This window comes from Sarcophilus harrisii, chromosome 3, assembly GCF_902635505.1.
Source record: "Sarcophilus harrisii chromosome 3, mSarHar1.11, whole genome shotgun sequence".
NCBI lineage: Eukaryota > Metazoa > Chordata > Mammalia > Dasyuromorphia > Dasyuridae > Sarcophilus > Sarcophilus harrisii.
In genome coordinates this window covers 11,235,236-11,248,173 of record NC_045428.1, presented here as the reverse complement: position 1 = coordinate 11,248,173, position 12,938 = coordinate 11,235,236, and the positions used below count along the sequence as shown (strand labels likewise).

The following is a 12,938-nucleotide window of genomic DNA, read 5'->3' as shown; positions in this document are numbered from 1 at the left end:
AGAAGGAAGGAAGGAAGGAAGGAAGGAAGGAAGGAAGATCAAGGAAGATGGATTGAGAAAAGCTAGAAAGACTTACATGAACTGATGCAAAGTGAAGTGAACAGAACCAGGGGAACATTATACACAGTAACAACAAGATTGTGAGATGATCAATTGTAAAAGACTTAATTGTTCTCAGCAATACAGAGGTCCAAGACAATTCCAAAGGACTCATGAGGGAAAAAATTCCATCCATATCCAGAGAGAGATCCAAGATGCAGATTGAAGTAGATGGTTTCATTTTCTTTATATTTCTTGCTTTTCTCAGCAACATGGCTCATATGGACATATTGTTTGCATAACTTCTTGTGTATAATTGATATAAAATTGCTTGGGTTCTCAAGGGAAATAAAGGAACAGGAGAAAAAAAGAAAAAGTTGGAATTTATAATTTAAGGATTTTTCTGTTTGAATAAAAGAGAATGTTACAATTTTTTGAAGGACTATATAAATCTCAATTATCATCATAGAGTCTTCGGTTTATACCATTCTAAGGAGCCAGATAGGAGGGAGAGACGGCTGTACCTGGATTCAGGAAGACCTGAGTTAAAATACTTGGTAACTGTGTAATTATGAGCCAGACTATTAATCTCTCTGAGCTTCAGGCAACTCTGAGAATCTTAATTGAATAGAGGAAGAGATCTTTTGGGGAGAGATTCCTCCATATTGTAAAATTGGGAGGTTTAGAGAAAAGAAGGAAAATATAGGTAGGGTGATCTGGTGCCTATGTTCTCTCTCAATCCTATCTTGCCAGTGTTACCCTGTTAAATTGTTTCTATTCTTCTTGAAATATCTCATATGCCAGCTCCTTCCTCTTTCCTGAAATATATATAATGCCCATCCCGACCCTTTTCTAGCTCGTATATTTCCCAATGTCTTGGTACTTCCTCCCCATTGCCCATAATGATCACAGACTACTAAGAGACGCATCCTTGGGGAGTTTGGATGACACCAGCATTTGCAAGGACTTCCTTTTCAGTCTCATTTTCTTCTCTATTTGATCATTACCATGATAACATGAGTAAATCTCAGAGAGTCAGAATTTCCTAGGTGTTTTCCTTTTAAATATCTGAGCAGTCTGACAGTTGAACTCCTATCCATAAATTTAAAAACATTTCTATTTGGCCGTAGCTCCTCTTCTGTCCTGTATCTTGGTTTCCATAGCAGTGAGGAGCAGGACTTTCCAGTTGCTGCCAGGAGCTGCTCTCCTCTTACCTCCTCCTTCTTATATATGAGAATGTTGCCATAGAGACAGTAGACATCCCAGAGAAAGCCAGATTGTGTAAGGTGAAGGATAATGATCAATTTACATGTCTCCAGTGAGATACACTTCAGTGAGTCATCATAGCCAAGAGTCTAATTTCAGGGACCTTCTTCTTACGTAATCTTAAAAGTTCATCTAGCAACCAGTAGCTTTTTGGATATTCTGATTGAAAGAAAGCATATAAAAGAAACTGATATAAGTTTAACAAATGTATTATCAACCATCAACCTCTTCCAAATTATTGAACAGTTAATAAACGAAGTTTTCTGAAAAATAATCCATTCATGTAATCTAGGGTTTGAATTATTTCAAAATTCAATTTTGACTTTATAGAAGATATAACTTAACGTACTCCCCTCTTCTAGGTAGAAATGGGGCATTATGGGAATGGAACATTTTCTTTAAGGCTTTCAAAAAACTTTACAGGCATTATTCCTTTTGATACTAGGGATAGATGAGTCATTTGAAAAGTGTTTTGCAAACTTTAAAGAATTATATAAAAACTATGACCATGATTTTGATGACAATGACAATGATTATTACCAGTATGGTATTTTTCTTTGGTACAAGGGTTAAGTGTTGAAGAAGAACGAAAGGGTAGGAAGTACCCAGAAATGAAAAAAAATTGTAAAACAATCAAAAAAAAAAAAAAAAAACCACTACTCCCTTCCTTTGCTGTTTTAAAGGTCCAATGAGTCATTGCAGATTGTTAGATTCATTTCCCTTCAATAAAAACACCTAGTTTTATTTTGTATGACCTTATTTATATACAAGTTGTCCCCATCTATATAATGTAAACACTCTAAGGGCAAAGCTTGTTTCATTTTTTGCTTTGTATTTCCAGTTACTAGGAAAAACAAAGGAGGTGCTTAATTAATATTTGTTGGTGATTGATCGATTACAAAACTTACTTTTCCTTCAATATATTCCTTATAGCTCAAATCAAGTGGAATATATTATATAGAATGTCCCAAAAGTCTTAGGGTAATTTTAAGCTGAACTATTTAAGCTTAATACCATTCTAAAATATGTGTGACATACTCTTTCATTCTATTTATTTTCTGTTTAATATCCCCTTTCTGCGATTTCATTTAGGGATGTTTCATCTTCATGCTGGGATCATCTTTAACAAATAGAGTAAAACTCACAGTTTTTGTCAGACAACATACTTTTAGAGGTAAAGTCTTCCCCGTTCTAAGTAGAAAGGTGAAATATACACCCCAATTTTAATTAATAAACTCTCTCGCTGTATCATTCATTTTTTATGATGGCAATTTGGATCAACGAGCAGAGGGATTTCAGATATATCTGGGATATGGTCCAATCTGTGATGTAAAGGGGAAGTCAGAACGCCAAACCAAGCCATGATGAGATGAATGGGAGGAGGCAAAGTATGTAAAAACAAAGGATTCACCAGTCTAAATGATCCCCAAATGTAGGTGGGTATCTCAAAGAAAAGTCAGCACAGTGGAAGCATTGCATCTGGCCTTCTCTAACTGAATGTTTCTTTAGTGTAGAGACTGTTTAATTTGGGTCTTTGTTTCATGTGTATCCTAAGCAATAAATCACATAATGACATCATAAGAAATGAAAGCCCCATGTTAAAATTTGAAGGAATATCCAAGTTGGGAAGTTAAGAACAGAAAACTCTGATTTTATGACTTTTAAAGACAGATTTCAAATAAATGTGTCCATTTATGAACTTTCCTGGGTTGTATCCTAATGAGATGACACCCAAAGCCATGACTTAGGCTTGTCATGTCAGTCTTTCAGAAAGAATGGATTCTTAGTGACTCACAAACTCTCCTGGAAACAAAGGAGGGTCTGCTGACATATATGCCAGGAAGGAGTCGCTCCTGTATTTGGGGGAAGGAAAACATTTTAACAGAGTGTTTACAGCCACAGTTGGCATGGGAGAGAGAGAGGTAATATATGGTGAAATGGCAAGATCTGCAGAGGGCACAGGGCAGGTGCGCTCATGTGTCCACAAACAGCCAATAAGCTAAATACATGGGTGGCAAGGCCTTTGGCCTTGTAGTCAGCATGGCCAGCTTCCTGTGTTTGCTCAGACAGCTACCAGCTGGGCAGTGTCACCATTCTGTGTATCAAAAATAAAAATAAAATAAGACTGGTATGACCGACCTTGAAGGGCTGGGAATTCACCAAGAGGGAAAACTGAAGGATTGTGTTTATATACAGAAAAAAAAGTCCCTTAGAATATTTAGTGTAAAACAGAATTTCAAGAAATGTCATGCATTTATGATTATTATTATTAAGCTCACCTCTAGCTCTAGTAAGATTAGGAAAGTGCTCCTTCAAATCTGATGTCATTAAAATGCAGTTTTAGAAGATCTTATGATCTAGCATTTTGGGGGACCTGGGATAAAATCCTAACTCTGTGTATGTGTCTAATCTTCAGCTCTCCCAGCCTGTTTCTTTCTCTGAAAAATGGGAGAGGGATCTCTTCTAACTTTCCACATAGGATGTTCCAGCTTCCAAAGAAAACCATCTCTAATTGATCTGTGGATATGTTGTCTCCTTGAGGAGATTGGAAGTGATTTGAAAGCAGGACCTGTTTAATATCTGTCTTAATATTCCCTGAGGTTTGTGGTAAAGAAAACACTTTCTAAACCTTAAAGTTTAGAAAAGCTATGGAAATACGACTCTTGGTAGGTTGAGTCTAACATTTGTATGCTGCCAACAATTGGAATCTTCTCTTAAATCCTCGATTTACTGATCAGTTGCACAAGACTGCCATGTCGTGACAGCCTATTTGTTGCTGAAAAAACACATCCAGCTTGTGAAATCTACCCACTTGCTCTGCTCTGAGGGCATACAAAGACACTTCCAGGATGCAGGACCCCATATTGGGGGATTCACCTTGCACCAATGTGAAGCACAGTGTCTCCATTTCTTAGCATGTGCCTCCCAGGATTCCTTGTGGCTGAAAAAGTGGCTTCAGCTAGTGGTCAATCCTAGCAGATGAGGCTTTGGGAATTGAGCTCAATGGCTCCATATTGTCTTGCCTGAGGAGTACTCACTACTTTATGGCTCTATCAGTCCCCTGGAATCATGGTTGGTCAGAAGGTCTTTGGACCCTGAGCATTTCTAATTCAGTATTGTACATTCAAATAAATTTAAATCTGCTTTTGTGATGGCTGAACAAGGTTGCGGTCTTGGCAAGAGTTGACAGCACTTCTACATCCTTTCTATAGATTTTTTTCCCCCTGAGGCAATTGGAATTAAGTGACTTGCCCAGGGTCACACAGCTAGGACGTGTTAAGTGTCTGAGACCAGATTTGAACTCAAACGGTCCTGACTTCAGGGCTGGTGCTCTATCCACTGCTCCACCTAGTTGCCCCTTTCTAGATTTTTTTTCTACATCCTTTTTATAACTTTCAAGAATACTGAGCCTATTCACCCTTGGTGAGATATCAGAATAGTTCTAGATTGGAAGGCACAGGATAAGATTATCTCTTCTCTAATTGTCCTTCTGTGTCTTTTCTGAATAATTTTCCTTCCTAGTTATTCTAATTCAGTCTTTTGTTCTCTTCCAAAAAACGACAGAGCACAATTGGGGCAATTATATAACATTCTGCCTCCATGATGCAGCCACTTCCTAATTCTGGAAGCTTATCTCTGACTTTTCCTGTGCAGTTACATGTTCCAAACTATGGAGCATATCCTGCTTAAGATTAAAAAAAAAATTAGCCTTCTAAGCAGGAGGAAGGAGAAGAAATATCCAAATGACAATTTTTCCAGCACACCTCCCACATAAAGAAACCCAATTTTTCAATGAAAACAAAGCACAAATTAAAGTCAACAAATGTGAGACTAACACAACAAACTAACTTCAACTAATAATGAACGCAGTGTTGCTATTCTTTCTTTTTTATTTAATTTTTTTTTAAATTAAGAAAAAATCTATTTTCTCTCCATTATTTGACCCACTCCTGATAGAAGGAGGGGGAAAAACACCTTTGTAACAAATAGGCGTATTCCACAAAAACAAATTTCCACCATGGGCTTGACTCCAAAATACCTGTTTCATTCTGCATACTGAGTTCCTCACTGTCTGCCAAGTGGAGGGGGGAAGGGATCAGTCCCCTAGAAATACGGTTGGCCATAAGGTCTTTGGACCCTGGAATCGGGCATTTCTAATTCAGTATTGTACATGCAAATAAGTTTAAATCTGCTTTTGTGATAGCTGAACAAGGTTGCAGTCTGCCACTATATCCCTCAGTTGGCTCTTGAGTCACAATGAATGGTGGAAATTTCCAAGTGCAATTTTACATACTGTGGACTACACACCTTGCTAAGCAGAGAGCATAAAATCACAAAACCAAAACGATTCCAGGCTTCGTGAGTTTTGTGTGGGAATAGAGGGAGGCCATCCAGGTCAGGGGTGGAGAGAGGAGGATGGTTAGGGCTGAGAATTCAGAGAGCAAGCGAGCAGAGTCACAGTAGGCAATGAACTGCTGAACTCTTTCCAGAAGCAACATTAGTATTGATTTGAATACAGTTTCCAGGGAAATGATGGAAATGCAAGACAGAACATATGTGATGTCAAGAAAATGGCTGATGATAACAGTTAAATGGGAGAAACCAACGTTGTGCCATGAGACTTCTTGCTCCATGTAGAGGTGAAGCATTTCAACTTGAAGTAAGACTATCATGGTATTGAGATTATAAGTACTATAGTGTGTTTGTTATAGAGTCATTCATTTACGTTAAGTATATATAATAAGCTGACCCCCCCCCCAAAAAAAAAGTATCTTTAAAACTTTAAAAGCAGAAGTAATTCAAGAATGGTTCAAGAACTGTTATAAGTATTGGGAATATTCTTCAATTAATCTGTTATTTTTATCACATGTAATTTTTAAGTACAAAAATATCTTTTTATGATGTGTGAACACAAAATCCACTTGAAGGAAGAAAGCCCTCTTGGAAAAAAGGAAAGACAATAGAGACAGAGTAAGGGACGTGAAAAAAAAAAAAACAGAAAGCAAAAAGCTGAAATTCAGAAAACCGATCTTCATCACTAGAATTGATTTGAAATTTTCTGAAATTCAGAACACTATCCCACCACTAGAATTCACAAATATTTTTTTGATGGAGAAGAAAGATCTTGTAAGTAGAAAAATATCTGTTTGTGATGTATGAACACAAAATCCATTTGAAGGAAAAAACCCTCTTAGAAAAAGAAAACTATTAAAAATAAAGACAATAGAGACAGATTAAGTAAGGGACATTAAAAAAAACAGAAAGCAAAAATCAGATTCAGAAAACATGATCTACTATCTTCATCACTAGAATTCACAAATACTTTTTTGATGGAGAAGAAAGACTTCTGGCTTGCATTGTATAAATACTTAATAAAGGCTTGGAAAATGCTGGAAAACACTGAGAAAGAAAAATATAATGGCTCTAGACCTCAAGCAAGGAAGTCAGAACAGACTTGAATTACACTTGTGTTCATGATGCATGTATGAGCCACAGCTCCTAGATCATTTCTCTAGAAGTTAGGAAGAAGAGTTCCAGACTGTGAACCTCTGGAACTCAACCCCAGCTCTTTTTCAGTGCTGATGGGTTCTATAATGAACACTCTCTCTAAGGGATTTAGCTCACAACATACAGGTCAGAGAGAAGTGAAGGAGGTAAGCTAAGACTTCACAAGTTTCTATCTGCAATCTCAAGTGGGCACTCACTGACATAAGGCAATCCTTGTATGTCTCCCTAACCAATTCACTACTCACCAGAGTGACTTTTCCAGACAGTGTCATCTCTTTTCAATCTCCCAAGACTCCTCCTTCCTCTATTGTGTCAGCTAATATCCTTGCCTCATAGATCAATAAAAATAAATAAATGGAAAAAAAGTCTTTTAAAAAGGCCATTGGGAGTCCCTGTAGTATGAGGAGATGGCCTTTCTCCATGACAAGGCAAATCTCTCTATGTGCAGGAGTGATCCCAATTTATCTCATCTTCTCCAGCAGATTGCAGATTAATGAGAGTGAAGATAGAGCAGACGATCTTTCACTATCTATTCTCTGTTTTTCTGCTTCCACGATCACAAAAAAATTAGGTGTATATATATATATATATATATATTTTTTTTTTTCTTTTGAAGGGGAAGTTGAACTACTCAATCATCTTGCCTCCATGATCAAATACAAAATCCTACATCTCTAGTCTTATCACAGCCTACTCCTGTCTGTGTATTCTTTGATACAGCTCCACTGGCCTCCTGCTATCTCAGGAACAAGATACTTCATCTCTTAAACAAGGCATTCCATCTCTCCACCCTGGGCATTTTTTCTGGCTTGTTGGAATGCTCTCCCTCCTTATCACTGACTACTGGTTTATCTGACTTCCTTTAAAATAAAGTACAATGAGCCTTTTTCAACTCTTTCGATTCTATTGCCTTCCCCTTTTAAAATTGTTTTCCATTTTTGCATATTATTTGTTTGCTTGTTTTCTCCTCTTAAGATTGTAAGCTCCATGAAGGCAGGGACTCCTTTTGTCTCTTTTTGTACCTCCAGTGCTTAGCACAGTGCCTGACGCACATCAGGCACTTGAATGCTTCTTTATTGACCTCAATAGAAGCATTTACAAATCTTTCTCATACTAAAAATAAATAAATTAATGTGATTAATTAAAGCCTGTCTATCCATCATTCTCTCTCTCTTCTCCCTTTCCTGGCTAAATCTCTTGAGGAATTCATCAACATCTATACTTGCTTTCTCATTTTTCCTTCTGAACTTTCCTGTAGTCATTGACACTACCAATCACCCTCTTCCCCCTGAGAGTCGCTTCTCTTCAGGTTTTTTGGATACTGAATTTTCCTGGTTCTCCTCCTAAGTGACTGCTCATTCTCAGGAGCCTCTACTGGATTAGAATTTAGGTCATTCTTGCAAAATGCACGAATCCACATAGGTTCTGTCCTGGGTCTCCTGATCTTATCCATATTTAATATTTCATTTGGTGAGCTCAACTCCTATGAATTCAATCATTATTTTTATGCAAATGATGCCAATTATTCCGGCTCTCTTTTGCCCTTCATGGTTCCAAATGCCCATTGGACGACGTGAACTGTCTATCTCATAGAATCTTACATTTTATATGTACAAAAGTAAAATCATTATCTCTCCTCTTCTCCAAATTGTCCCCTAAACCTTACTCTCTGTACAATTTTTGGGTGATTCCTGAGAGTGCTGCCATCTTACCAGTTACCAAGGCTCAGAAACTAGATGTCATCCCTGACTCGTTACTTTTTCTCACTCCTATATAAAATTAGCTGCCAAGTCCTATCATTTATATCTCTTCCATGCACTCCATTCTTATTGCTAACACTGCTACTGCCCTGATTTAGGTCCTCATCACCTCACCTCAGGATTACTGCCATAGGTTCCATGGGTCTGGCTGCCACATGGTTCTCCCCATTTTAATTCACTCTGGATCTAACTATTGAAATGATCTCTCTTGAAAGCAGATTTTACTTTCTCCTCCTCTCTTTCACACATATCCCCATACACCCACACATATTCACTACTCGGGAATCTCCAGTGGCTCCTTATCACCTTCAGGATCAAACAGAAAACTCTGGGTTTGGCTTTCAAAGCCCTTCCTAACCCAGCCCCTTCTTACATTTCCATAATCTTCTAATAAGTCTTTATCAAGAAGTCTGAGATACAGTGACAGTGGTCTCTTTGCTGTTCCTCACAACAACCCCTCCTCCTGACAATTCATCTTGCAGTTCCCATACCAGGAACTGCCTCCTTGATCTTTGCCTCCAGGTCTGTTTAGCTTTATTCTAGAGTAAACTAACTTTCCACTTTGTGCAATGTGTGTGTGTGTGTGTGTGTGTGTGTGTGTGTGTGAGAGAGAGAGAGAGAGAAAGCGCGAGCCCCTGTCTCATTTATAAATCTTATTGCTTTTTCTCTGAGAAAATCTCCACTTTCTCCAGTAATCATCTTATCTATACATAGTTTTCATATGCTGTGTCCCTTGTATTAGACATAAGTTCCTTGAAAGTAGAGACAATAATGTTTAATAGAAAGCAAACATCAGTATATTGCCTTAAAGATTGCAAAACATTTTACAAATATCCTATTTTATCTGTACAACAGTCCAGGAAAGTAGGTGTTGTTCCCATTTTTACATATGAGGAAACGGAGTCCTCTCTGACTCACAAGAATGATTTGTCTAAAAATTACAGAATCATTAATTGTCTAAGGCAGTATTGGAACTCTGGTCTTCCTAGTCCAGGTCCTGCACTTTATCTTATTCTCAACACTTACTAAAACAATTAGAAAATAGTAAGTACTTAATAAATGTTAGAGATGAAGAAACTCAGGCACAAGGAAGCTGAATGCTTTCCTGAAGGATGCAGACACTTTGAATCCAGGTCTAGAATCAATATTCTTCTGACTGTCCCATGAAAGTTCATTTAGAGTTCCTCATTGGTGGCAGATGGGAAAACATGAACCAATAAATGGTGAGAATTATTGAAAAAGACTTGCTATTTCTGACATGGGGCTTAACAAGCTCACAGTTATTTCTGTTAAAGGTTTTAATCATTTCTGAGATTTAAAAACCAAATCAAATTAATAGTCAGCTTCATCAGGTATCCAGATTGGGCCATTGTTGAAACATAGCCATATTCAATCACCCTTGTTTTAAAATATGTTATATAATAATAATATACAATATATACACATATCAATAATAGTTCATTTGGAAGTTGCCATTTCATAAACATCATCTTTTCTCAGGGAATTTCACAGGCTTCACCATTCATTCACCACCAAAGACAGAGCTTTAGGAAGCTTCAAATAAAACTATTCTTGTTTTGCAGCATCTGTGAATCATAAGAACACAAAGCCTCAAAGGGCCTCACCTGAAAGCTGAGTTTCTTGTGCTCACTCCTGTAATCACTGATTATAAGAATTTCCATGGGCACTGTGCTGCTGGGCCCCTGCCCCAAGAAGTTTTACTTGATTCTCGCCTGCCCTCTGAGAAGTCTGTGGTAGAACAGACCGCCTGAGTGGAAAACATACATGGAAAACGGCAATCTAAATCAAACTATACCAGGACAGCCAGGGACAAGCTTATGAAAAATTGTATTACAACAAAAAGAGAGGAATATTTTTACCCCAAAATGGGTTCTGCAGAGAATGACCATATATTGACCTCAACCAGATCACATTATTACTGTCGCACTTCCAACTGAGCAGCATAAAAATACAAGAACCCCTACATTTGCTTCAAATATTTGACACAAGGCAAAACTCATCTTTAAAGGCTCCTCTTGAGAGCAAGTGAGAAAGGTCTGGGACTGTGTGGTGCTCTAATATGAATCAACCCTGTGACTGGCAGACAAGAAAGCTAGGGGGACAGACAGCAGGCTTTTCCAACTGGGGAATAGTGTTTAGGTCCTTCCCATTGGAACTTATAGGGTTGCTTAACTGATAAAGGCTCAGGATGAGGTCTTTAGAAAAGACCCAATTCAGCAGAAATAAATCAAAAGAGATGGTGATTAGTTCTTAAACCAGAAAAAGAATCATGGGCTCCTTATTGTTTCTCTCAGGTAAAGTACAAATCCCTCAGCCTGATTGTGAAAGCTCTCCACTATGGAGCTTTTTTACCTTTCCTTGTCCTCCCCATCAGATTGTTATCGGGCTGCTCTCTAGCTGTTCCCTCCTGTACGGCCAGAGAAACTCGGATTTTCCTCATGGTGGTCTATAGGTCCTCTTTGGTGTTGATTAATACAATCTCCTGAGCTTCCTCCTTGGGTGTGCTTTTACCCAAGGCTTTTCCAGATATCTCCAGACAAATACACTTACTTGGTCTTTAATAATCTAGGTTTATGTGTATTCTACCCCTCCCCTAAAAGAACCTCAGAACACGAGAGTCACAAATTGTTCGGTCTTTGTATCCCCGCCTCCCACCAAATACATGAGTACATGGGCAGGGAGCAGACCCAGAGAGATACATAAGTGATTTTCAAATTTAGTAGAATGATCATAAGAATCAAGTTGGATTTCAAAAGGTGAAACATTTACTAAAGTGAAGGAAGGAAGCAAAGGTAGAGAAGAGACTGAAATGATGTGGAAAAAAAAGTCATAGAAAGAAAGGATTCCATTGGAACAGGACTTCTTTAGCCAGAATCTATGGACTTACTTTGCAAAATATTTTGCTAACGCCATGGAATTGGTTCCCTTTGTAATTTAGGCTTTTTTTTTTTTTTTCCAATTAAAATCATGATTCTGAGAAGGAGGCTATGAGTTTTCACCAAACTGACTGCCCAGGAGCCTATGACACAAAAGTGAAGAATCTCTGCATCAGAGATAGCTAAGGTATGACTCATGACAGATGGGAAAGGGGGAAAAAAAGATGAAAATTAGCTTACCAGAATGATTTCAGATGAGAGAAATTAATTTTGAAAAGGGGGAGAAATCAACCAATACAGTATTCCATATGTTTCTGACAATTCTCCAAGGCTTTCTTCAGAAATACTGGTTGTCTTCCAATAAATGGATTATATTTTCATGCCAGTCATTTGGATGTTGGAAAGCATTTGTCCCAAATAGCCCACAAAAACCCATTTAAGCCATAATATTGTTGAAAGTCATCTAAAACCCCTGAGTCCCAAGTTTCCTTAAGCTACTAAAGAGTTCTAGGTTTTAGTCTTAGAGGGGTTGAATCCCTCTGATCTCTAAATTGGGATTTAGAGCTTCTTTGAGCCCAGAGGGAATGAGAAGAGCAGTGGGAGGGTGGGGAAAGGAGAAAAGAGCCCGAAGGCTTGGGTTTTGGGTCTTCCAATCTCATTACCTGGACAAGCATCTTTTAAGGACCTAAAACAATGGACAGTATTGGGATTGAGGCAAAAAGCCACTATATCCCATGGCTTTCAAGGAAGTGACATTGGAGAAGGAGCTATGGCAGGAGGTGAGTGATTTCAATGATAATATCAGAGAGGAGAAAACCTAACTGAGAACGATCAATCTCCTGAACTGGGGGATCTTGGGAAGCTTCTGGGAGAAGTTAAAATTTGAGTTTCGGAGGAGAGAGAGAAGTGAAGGAAGTGGCTTTGCAGACACAAAACGTGATTATGGGTCAAAGAAATCACAAATGTAAGAGGCAAAAATATGAAGCATAAGATGGGGCGACAGTTTGATTAGAGAGCAAAGGGGGAAAATGTGAAATGAGATTTTAAAGGCAAGTTGGAAATGTACAAAGCAAAATGCATGTGTCATTTCATTTTGAAAAAAAGAGCACCTTGGGAGGTAAATCATTCCTCTCTCTTTTATCCCAGAGGAAGGTCTCAATTCCCTCAATTGTTAAAACAAACTAAGGAGACTGAGGCTCCTTGTCCTTCCTCTAAGGTCTTTTTATTCCTATGAATCCTTCATTCAAGGGATGGCTTGGTAACAGGGGAAAGAATTAATTCAGAAATGAAAGTAATTGAAAAACAAAATACCTTAATAACAAAAAAACCAGTATCCTCTGTTCTACTCTGCAAAGAAAAGGAGGTTGGAAACAGACCATGGATCACTTTTAAGTATGGGCAGAAGAGACTTACAAATAAGACTTTTTAATTTTAATTTTTGCTAAGGCAATTGGAGTTAAGTGACTTG

At 38.0% G+C, this 12,938-nt stretch overlaps 1 long non-coding RNA gene across 2 annotated transcripts in view; it reads right to left on the bottom strand.

Annotated features, from left to right (window-relative positions):
- Positions 1-216: 216 nt before the first annotated feature.
- Positions 217-12,938, bottom strand: part of LOC116422182 — a 125,099-nt gene continuing 112,377 nt past the window's right edge. Inside the window, exons 8-9 of one of the 2 annotated variants that reach the window (XR_004232730.1) lie at positions 10,199-10,341; positions 217-1,464 (exon numbers count right to left, since the gene is read on the bottom strand). This is a non-coding gene — a long non-coding RNA (uncharacterized LOC116422182). The remainder of the gene's footprint in view (positions 1,465-10,198; positions 10,342-12,938) is intronic. The other variant, XR_004232731.1, reaches the window with a different exon arrangement.